Source organism: Aedes aegypti, unplaced genomic scaffold (assembly GCF_002204515.2).
Source record: "Aedes aegypti strain LVP_AGWG unplaced genomic scaffold, AaegL5.0 Primary Assembly AGWG_AaegL5_hic_scaff_1285_PBJ_arrow, whole genome shotgun sequence".
Classification (NCBI taxonomy): Eukaryota; Metazoa; Arthropoda; class Insecta; order Diptera; family Culicidae; genus Aedes; species Aedes aegypti.
In genome coordinates this window covers 21,044-31,084 of record NW_018734713.1, presented here as the reverse complement: position 1 = coordinate 31,084, position 10,041 = coordinate 21,044, and positions in this window count along the sequence as shown.

Sequence of the window (10,041 nt, the reverse complement as noted above, 5' to 3'; positions counted from 1 at the left end):
TAAATTCGTGAGCCCTTTATAAGACTGCAAGCCAGTATCGAATTATTTAAAAGAAGATTGTTAAAAATATTGAAAAAAATCAATGAGCCCTAAATATACAAAGTGAATAGATGTGCAGCTAAACTCTTCACAATGCACTATGGGCCAGGGACGCAATCTGGCGGGACAAAATTAATAACTCGGTAACAAAGTGTTTCCGGTATTTGGTGTCTTCGGCAAAGTTTTTTGTAACAACGAGGACCATCTACTGACATAAACAGATAGTTCGTAAATCGTTCGCATAGGTGGCGCCACAATCTAACTTTTTACTGTGACGTTCTAGAGGCTTGGTATGTTCGGCAAAGTTGTTCATTTTGATAAAATAAACAACTCTCTCGAAGACGTCAAAATTCCACAGACTACTGTTTTCGAGTTATTGGCAAAATTAGAGAAAATTAGTGAAAAAACAATTTTTTTCACCGAATTTGACATTTTTCCTAAGAACCATGTCATACAATATATTTTGCTGATAAATATATAACAAACACAAGCTCTGGTGGAAAAACTTTAATAATACGATGCATAAAAATTAGGAAATTATGAAAAAACTTGAAAAATAGAGCAATTTTTGAACCTTAATATCTCCAAAAGCGCAAAAAATCGCAAAAAATGGAAATTTTACATCTCAATATAAGTATTGACTTAAAATGATGACAATAAGACTTCGAGATGTTTATTTATGGGATGATGTTTGAGAATAACCTATCAGAACAAATTAATTAACTCATTACGCGTGGTAAAGATGGACAAATTATGGGTGAAATTATGAAAAAAATCCGCGGGTCTGTAGGGATTTGAATTCTAAACTTGTAACCAACTCAGTTATTGGGTCACCAAGTGGCTCGGTAGCTTAGTTGGTAAAGCGCTCGTCTAGCATACAAGAGTCCTGGGTTCAAATCCCAGCCGAGCACGTGGATTTTTTTCATAATTTCACCCATAATTTGTCCATCTTTACCACGCGTAATGAGTTAATTAATTTAATAACCATGCGGATTGGATTACCGAATAGCTCAATATAAGTGTCAGTTTATATTAGAGTGTACTGCCTCTCTGTAGTAGTCATGTCGTCACTTGAGTGAGAACGACACGTTGATAGCCTTCCCACATCTTTACTCTTCCACAATACAGTTGTTGTGGAAGCGATGTAGGTACGATAGGCAAACAGTTTCAACACTAAACAAATCGCACTCGCTCGCTTCGCGTGTGTAGGAACATGAGATGGATGGATATTGGTTATGAAAGGGGTCCGCGTGGTCTGTAGGGATTTGAATTCTAAACTTGTAACCAACTCAGTTATTGGGTCACCAAGTGGCTCGGTAGCTTAGTTGGTAAAGCGCTCGTCTAGCATACAAGAGTCCTGGGTTCAAATCCCAGCCGAGCACGTGGATTTTTTTCATAATTTCACCCATAATTTGTCCATCTTTACCACGCGTAATGAGTTAATTAATTTAATAACCATGCGGATTGGATTACCGAATAGCTCAATATAAGTGTCAGTTTCTATCAGAACAAGCCATTTTTCCGATTATTGGCCACCTGGTCACCCATAGTACCAAATAGAACTGTACGCCGCCGTGTCACGCTGCCGCAGCCTATTAATTTTACTTAACGCCGCCAATATTGTATTTTCCGAAAATGATTTATCTCTTAAAAGATTTTATCAATTTTACGAAACAATGCACCAGAATGTATTTATGGTGGTACTTCCTATATAGATTGTTAAAGAAATTCGTTTGGATAACTCTATGAATTTCTCGTGAACACATCCAGGTTTACAGCAGCCTTCAGAAATTCTTTAAATTTGGCTGGCATCGATTTTTCCATGAATGCTGCTAAGAATTCCTTCAGAAATTATTCCAGAGATTCCTTCAGGAATTTTCTCCAAGATTGCGTCATCAGTACTTCTAGGAATTGCTAAAAGATTCTTTCACGAATTCATACAGATTAGTAGTAATTCTCTAGAGATTCTTTTAGAAATCCATCACCAGTTTCTCAGAGTTTAGGTGGATTCATGTCCAGCTTTTCATTCAAGGATTCATCTAACATACTTCCAATGAATTTTTCGTTAATCGCTTCCTAAATATATCACTAACATCAGGGCCGCATTTACGGGGAGAGGGTGGAGTGGTCGAGGGGGTCATGGCCCCCAGGCCCCTACATTTAAAGGACCCCCACAAATCTGGACTAAAATATTTATAGTTAAACTTTCACGTATAATTTGAATCATTACATTGGTGAATACTTTTCGAAAACGTATCATATAATTTGCATGATTCCATTTTTTTTTTCAATAAATCTAGAATAATGAGCGAAATTTTTGGAAATAAGCTTTAAGGTGATTATAAAACGAAGCCACATCTCAAATTTTCAAGAGCACTAGACTTGAGAACCAAACAACGCTCCGCGTTGAAAATCTATCCCATTGGTCACCACCAGCAAGCAAGCAATTTGATTGGTTTTCAACGCGAACTGTTGTCAGATTCTCTCGTCTTGTGCACTTGAAAATTCTGTGTTTGGCTGCGTTTTATAATCACCTTAATATGTAAAATTACTAGAACAAAATATTCAAACCTTCAGAATGGGATTTTGTTGACTTTACGAGAAACAAGAAGATCTAGAAAGATTCAAAAACCATTTGGATAAACAAGTTGAGTGCCATCATTTTGCTTAAACTCTCAATGATTTTCTAACATGGGTTTTCCAACTACAATGAAAGCTTTGCAACGAAGTTTAAGACTAGGTTGGAATGCAATTTATACCTCTACAGATCAAGTAATAGGACTTAATTATTTAAGTATTTATTTTTAAAATTACTCTATCGATCGCACTGCAGATCTGGTAGCGTTTAAGTGCATTGAATATCGGTACTTTAGAGAACTCTAACTGGAAAAAATGGATCAAAAAGAGACCAGACAGGAACCTAAAAGAGACCGAAAATGGATCAAACAGGAAACAGAAAAAAAACATAACCTAAAACGAACCAAAAGAAAAGGCCAGCCATTTCTCTTTTTTGTAAATCTTCATTACGACATTTCGACAGTGTTACTGCTCGTATTGCTGTATGTATTTTTTCATGATTTTTACAAGGAATTTCATGCGAATTTCGGTATTTTCCCAAAGACTCAGAGATAATTCCGAAGATCAAGTTATTATTTCCTGTGAAATTCCTTCAATAATTTTTCTCTAAAGAATGCCTCCAAGAATTTTGTTTTGGATATTTCAAGAAAATAACCTGGATTTTAACTGAGATAACTATAGAAATTAAGGGGCCCAGATAGCCGTAGCGGTAAACGCGCAGCTATTCAGCATGACCATGCTGAGGGTCGTGGGTTCGAATACCGCTGGTCGAGGATCTTTTCGTAATGGAAATTTTCTCGATTCCCAGGGCATAGAGTATCTTCGTACCTGCCACACGATATACACATGCAAAAATGGTCAATCGGCAAAGAAAGCTCTCAGTTAATAACTGTGGAAATGCTCATAAGAACACTAATCTGAGAAGCAGGCTTTGTCCCAGTTGGGACGTAATGCCAGAAAGAAGAAGATGATCTGCATTATGTGATAGGGGATGTCTATTAAAATATAGCATTGTGGAGTCTAGACATTGGAAACTTTTCAAAACATTCTTTGTTAAATTTTATGGGCTAAATACATTTAACTATAACACAATGAAACAATATTAAGAAAAATATGTGAGTTACTCCGAATATAAATATATATAATTGAAATAATAACACAGATAAAAACTTTTCAAAGTTTTATCTAGATTTCGACTTTGAATACTCTTATGGAAAAAGTATCTTTTTGAAAATAAGTAGAGTGTTAAGGGATTCTATTGGGATTGTTCCAAAAAATCTTGCATTGATTCCTCAAAATCTGCAAATATCTTCAAACCCCTTTCAAAGAACAAGAATGCTTTGAAAAGAATAAAACGTTTCTATAGAGATCCTCTTACAAACTGCCCCTTTGAGTATTTATCCTGTGATTACTTTAAAAATTCTTCAAGTAATTCTACCAAGAGCTTTCCAGGGATTTTCATCAAAATTAATCCAAGGATTTCTGCGGAGATTTCTTGAGCTTAATTTGCCGCCCGTGGTTGCTACTCCAGTATTGTCAGATCAGCTGCACTTTCACATGGAACCAACTAGATGGCTGCTTGGGACTAACAGACACCAACAGTGATAAGTGCTGGCGATCAGAAGATCGATTTTCAGACGACAATGGCGCCTGCCACGTCAGAATGCTGACCAATGAGGGGGAGGGGGAGGAATTGATGATGCATTAAACTGACTCCAACAGTAGACCGTAGGGTCGATGTACCAATAGCCGCATAGCTAAGAACAAATATTCGTATAAAATCGAAAAATAAAGCCTGCGGAATTATTTTTAGATCATCAGAAAGCTTTTTATCTTGGCTTTGTGGAAAAATTATGGAACATACGAAAACTCATGTTTTTGTATTTATTATCGCTTGTGCCACTATAGGAACACATGTGCCTATAGTAGCACTATTCCTAATTTCTGTTCCTATAGTAGCACTAGCCTCACGGAATAGGCAAAACACAAATCAAAACCGTACTTTTACAAAACTTTTATATTTTCCTTTGAAGTGTGGATCAAAAGCGTTCGATTGATGTAAAAAAGTTTCTAATTTATCAACTATTTGTTTAATAACAAATAGTTTCTCTTAGTAGTGCTACTATAGGAACAATAGGTTAACTATAGGTGCAAGGGAGCTAAAATTTTAAGCAAAACTATTTATTTCGATCCTTTTTTTCTACAAAATCGAGCTGTGTGTCAATGGTACTTAGATAAACAGCTACTGATCTTCATGTCAAAAATTATTTGCTACGATTACCAGCGAAATGGCCGTAAAAATCCACTAGTGCGACTATAGGGGACCGTCCACTAAGGGAACACCGACCCTATATAACACTGCGTCTACGCTAGTTCATGCTTGGTTAGCAGATTGCCCATGAATCAGGCGTAAGGAAAGGCTTGCTATAATGATGGAAGAATGGAAGCGTAGGGAAACGGTTTTTTTGCCGTCTCGGGTTCTAGCAAATGATATGAACTGTGATAGATCAACTGTGATATATTAAGAGTGGAAGACAGAAGCAAGTGAAATATACAACTACAAAGTACGAGGAAAGGGACGGGCCTGTGATTGAACTCGTGACCTTCTGCTTATGAAGCAGAAGCGGTAGCCATTAGAACACCAACCCCGTCAGGACTTCTACGGAGATTGCTGCGGAAATTCATGGTAGATATTTTCAGACAGTCCCCTAAGAATTTTTTTCTACAAAAATAGTGTATTGGTTCTTCCAGGATTTTTTACGGGGGTGTTAAATGAAAGTTTGTCAGGGATTTCATCAGTTTTTTGTTCAGAAACTTTGTAAAGCAAGCATTTCCTCTGGGTTTTTATGTAATTCACAGTTTACTGTCTCTTTTATTTCCCTGGAAGATATTTTTTTTAGAATTTTGCATCAGTTTCTTCACAGTTTTTCTCCTGATTAAGAAAAATATCAGCAAAAGAAAAAAAAAGGATAATAAAATAACAGCAATTTCTTTGAAATTTTCTCGTGGTATTCCTTAAAGGATCCATTTCCTAAGGAATTTGTCCCAGGTTTTTTTTACAGGGATTCCTCGAATATCTCAATCCAGGAATTATCAAGGGATATAATTACACATTTCTTAAGGGATAGCTCCATGAATGGATCCAAAGGTTGTTCTTTCTCAAGAGATTCTTTCAAAATTTTCTCCTGCAATTCCGCCACAAATTCCTTTAAGGCAGGCCTGCTCAATGTATGGCCCAAGACTCCGCTTTTGGCTCACGATTAGTTGAAGAATCTCCTCATATCTGACCAACTAACTGTTATGCCAATTTTAAATCAGAATATACCAAGACTAATTATTTGCTGTTTGATTCAATTGCATGCCAGTATTTCAACTTTTTGGTATTTCTTTAATTCGCTTGCCATCTCATTATTTGGAGTTCTACATCCGTTAAAACTACATTTGAATTCGACGACGATCTTCTCGAAGTTCAAAATGGGAGCAAACTATGTTTTGTAAATGCTTAGATTAATTTCATTAGAACTACAGAAATAATTTCTCATTCACGTTGTACTGTTTTTTATCGGACAGACAAAATTGAATTCCTTTCCTTGAAATAAGTTAACTTAGTTTTTTTTACGTCAATGGGACGTAGGGAAACCGCGTTAATTAAAAAAAACGACGTGAAAAAAGCGTTAATTCAAAAAACGATGTTATTGAAAATCACGTTTATTCAAAAACACTTCGTGTTTTTCGATGTTTCATGATTATATGAATCATAATGTAAAACATTATTTTGTATGTAAATCTTTTTTGATCCAGGTTTTTTAAGTCGTTTTTTCTAACTAACGCGTTTTTTTACGTCATTTTTTGAATTATATTAGGTATTTTTCGATATAAGAAATAGGGCAGCACTTTCAATCACAGAATTTTTCAACTGTTTATTCATTCAAATAGTTTATCCTGTTTGTGAAGAAGGCGACTGATCTCGCCGATGTACGCGGCGCCGGTGCAAAGATGCCTTGACGCCGATCAAAAATATATCGGCGCATAAATCTAGTATCAGGATGAGAAATTTTTAACGGGAGCTCCTGAAAAAAAAATTCTTCTATGAAATCGGCAAAAATTTGTAAAGGAAATACAAGACAAGAAAAACACTTCCTTATTAATTTCTGGGTTATTGCTCTGGAAAATTCCAGATAAATTCTCTGAAATTTTTTGTTGCAATATTTGATATCGAACATAAGATTGCATAGAAGTATTATAAAAGCAATTGGTGGAATAAACCATAGAGAAATTAAAAAATATCGGTAAAAACTTTCTGAAATAAAATGAAATTGAATGAATTTTTTTGAAAAAAAAAACAGCTGTACTCATCGATAAATATCTAAAACAAAATCTCAGCGACATTGCAAGAAACACTATTAACAGAAATTTAAAATAATCATTGTCCTCATAAGGTTCCCTGGAAGAATTTTAGAAGTAAGTTGTGAATTTAAAATAGTTCGCAATAAAATCCACACTCGCATTGTATTCCATTTTTGTCATATAAAATATACACGTACCGTTCTGATTCAAATTGCTGGCATTCAACTTTGTTTCAATTGAAATGTTTCAAATGCTTAGTAGTTTTGCCGTTTTTCTAACGGCTTGTAGAATTCAATGAACGATTTTACTCTTCCAACTTTGCTTTTCAAGAGAATTCAAATCAAAGCATCCGGAATAAGAAGCAAAAGTGAGGTTGTATCCGGAATAATAATCATGAAGTGGGCACACATTTTTTTCAATTATTTAGTTAACATCTTAACATATAACACTAAATCAACCATTTCTCGCCAAAATACTCGGTTCGTGGCCGCATCTCTTCATCCTCGGTTCTGCCCCACGCACGCCAAATCGATATGCACTTGATCCGCCCACCTAGCTTGCTGCGCTCCACGTCACCTTCTGGATACTGGGTTCGCCGTAGAGTTGTGCGAGCTCGTAATTCATCCTTCGCCGCCATACACCGTTTTCCTGCACACCACCAAATATCATCGTCGTTTGAAGACTCCAAGTGCTTGCAAGTCCTTCTCGAGCATCGTCCACGTTTCATGCCCGTAGAAGACTACCGGCATTATGAGTGTTTTGTACATGGTACATTTGGTGCGGGGGTGAATCTTTTTTACCGCAGCTTCTTGTGGAGGCCATAGTAGGCCTGACTTTCACTGATGATGCGCCTTTCGTATTTCACGGCTAACGTTAATGTCAGCCATCAGCAAGGATCCAAGGTAGACGAACTCGTCGACCACCTTGAACGTATCCCCGTCTATCGTAACACTGCTACCTAGACGAGCCCTGTCGCGCTCGGCCCCACCAGCTAACATGTACTTTGTCTTGGCCGCATTCACCACCAGTCCAACTTTTGCTGCCTCGCTTTTCAGGCGGGTGTACAGGTCTGCCACCTTTTCAAATGTTCGGCCGACAATGTCCATATCAGCCGCGAAGTAAACAAATGACTGGATCTCGTAAAAATCGTGCCGGCTGTTGAGCCCGGCTGAGGGCACACATTTCTATTTATTTAACCCACCGTCGGTCGCCCTAGTGTACTGAGTACACGCACTTTGCGAAAAGCCGAAAAACACGTTGAAAATCTCTTCAAATTGATCCGGGTGTTGGTCCTATTCCAAGATCTACTCTTCTTTTTGCTTGTACAGAAGAAATTTTCCGAAAAAAATCAACGAAAAGTATTTGAAAACATCGTGTTTTTAACCTGAGTTTTTACGCGTGTACTCAGTACACCAGTGCGATCGCTCGTGTAACTTTTTTTTACCGGGCCCGTCACACGAGTGGTCGCATCGTGTACTGAGTACACGCGGAGCATTTTGATTATAAATCTAAAACTAGGCAAGATAGAGTATTGATGTCTTCGGCAAATTTCTTCAGTTCAACGGTACCAATTGGTCAGGGGACAAATGAAACTTTGGAAACATCCTCAACTTCCAGTGGCCATTGGATTGTTCCCCGGGGGAACCGATGAAGGGGACATTTTGTAACGCAACTTCTCGAACACAAATATCTCAGGATCTAGATTGTTTAGCACGATGGTGTCTTCGGCAAAGTTGTTCAGTAGGTCAAGGACTAACATGTGATAGGCCGCTTGTTTCGGAATTCTGCCACCAGTTGGCGCTAGTGAGCATGTAATTTTTCAAACACAGATATCTCAGGATCCCGACTACCTAGAAAGATGCGGTCTTCGACAAAGTTGTTTAGTTGGTCATGCACTTACATATTATAGGCCATCTAACTTGAAATGCTGCTATCAGATGGCGCTAGTGAGTACACAATATTTCAATCACGAATATCTCAGGATCCAGATATTTTAGAAAGATGGTGTTTTCGGCAAAGTTGTTCAGTAGTTCAAGGACTAATATATGATGATCTATTCAATTCGGAATTCTTTCACCAGATGGCGCTAGTGAGCATGACATTTTTCGAACACATATATCTCAGGATCTCGATTACCTAGAAAGTTGACGTCTTCAACAAAAGTGTTTTTTGTTTATTAAAGACACTTTACACTCAAAGAGTGCATTCGTGTCGTAAATTGTATTTGTTCATTTCACATATCAACAGCGTCTTACAAATTAAGAACATATTTTTTTCGATCGTGTATAGTGCACCTTCTATTAAGAATCGGGTTTCTGGTCGCTTTGATTACACGATCTCTTGGCAGTGTCGAGTGGGATAGGTCATGTGATAGGCCACCTAACTTGAAATTCTACTACCAGATGGCGCTAGTGAGCATGCTGTATTTTGATCGCGGCAATCTCAGGATAGCGATATTATAGCATGATGGTGTCTTTAGCAAAGCTGTTTAGTAGATCAAGGACTAAACATGTGATGTGCCGTTTAATTAGAAGTTCTTACAGAACACGGTTTATGTATTTTTTCGAAAGCATATATTTCAGGATCCTGATTAGGAAAATAAAAGATTAGAAAGATGATATCTTTGATGAAGTTGTTGATCACGGGCCAACGTGTGAGGGGTAAAATATACTTGAAATTTTTCTACATTCAATTTAAAATGCAGTGGGCGGCTAGATTTTAAATACTTACATCAGGCGATACTAGAGGTCCTGATTCAAATTTTTCTAATACAGAATCTCGAGTTCCCGATTATTTTAAAACTAAACGTCTTCGTCAAAGTTATTAAGTAAGCAAAGTGTTGACATGTTATGGGCAATTCTATTTGGAATTATGTAATTCGGTGCCAGTGAGCATTTTATTTTTTAAACTTCTTATTATGCTGATATTTGGGCTATCAGTGCACGTTTTGTCAAATGTTTAAATATTTCGCTACCAATGAATTAATAGGCAAGCACAACATAAAATGAGAGAAGAGCTGAATAATGAAAGAACCCCAGTACCGGACACTTAAGCCACTAAATTCATAATTCGTAAAAT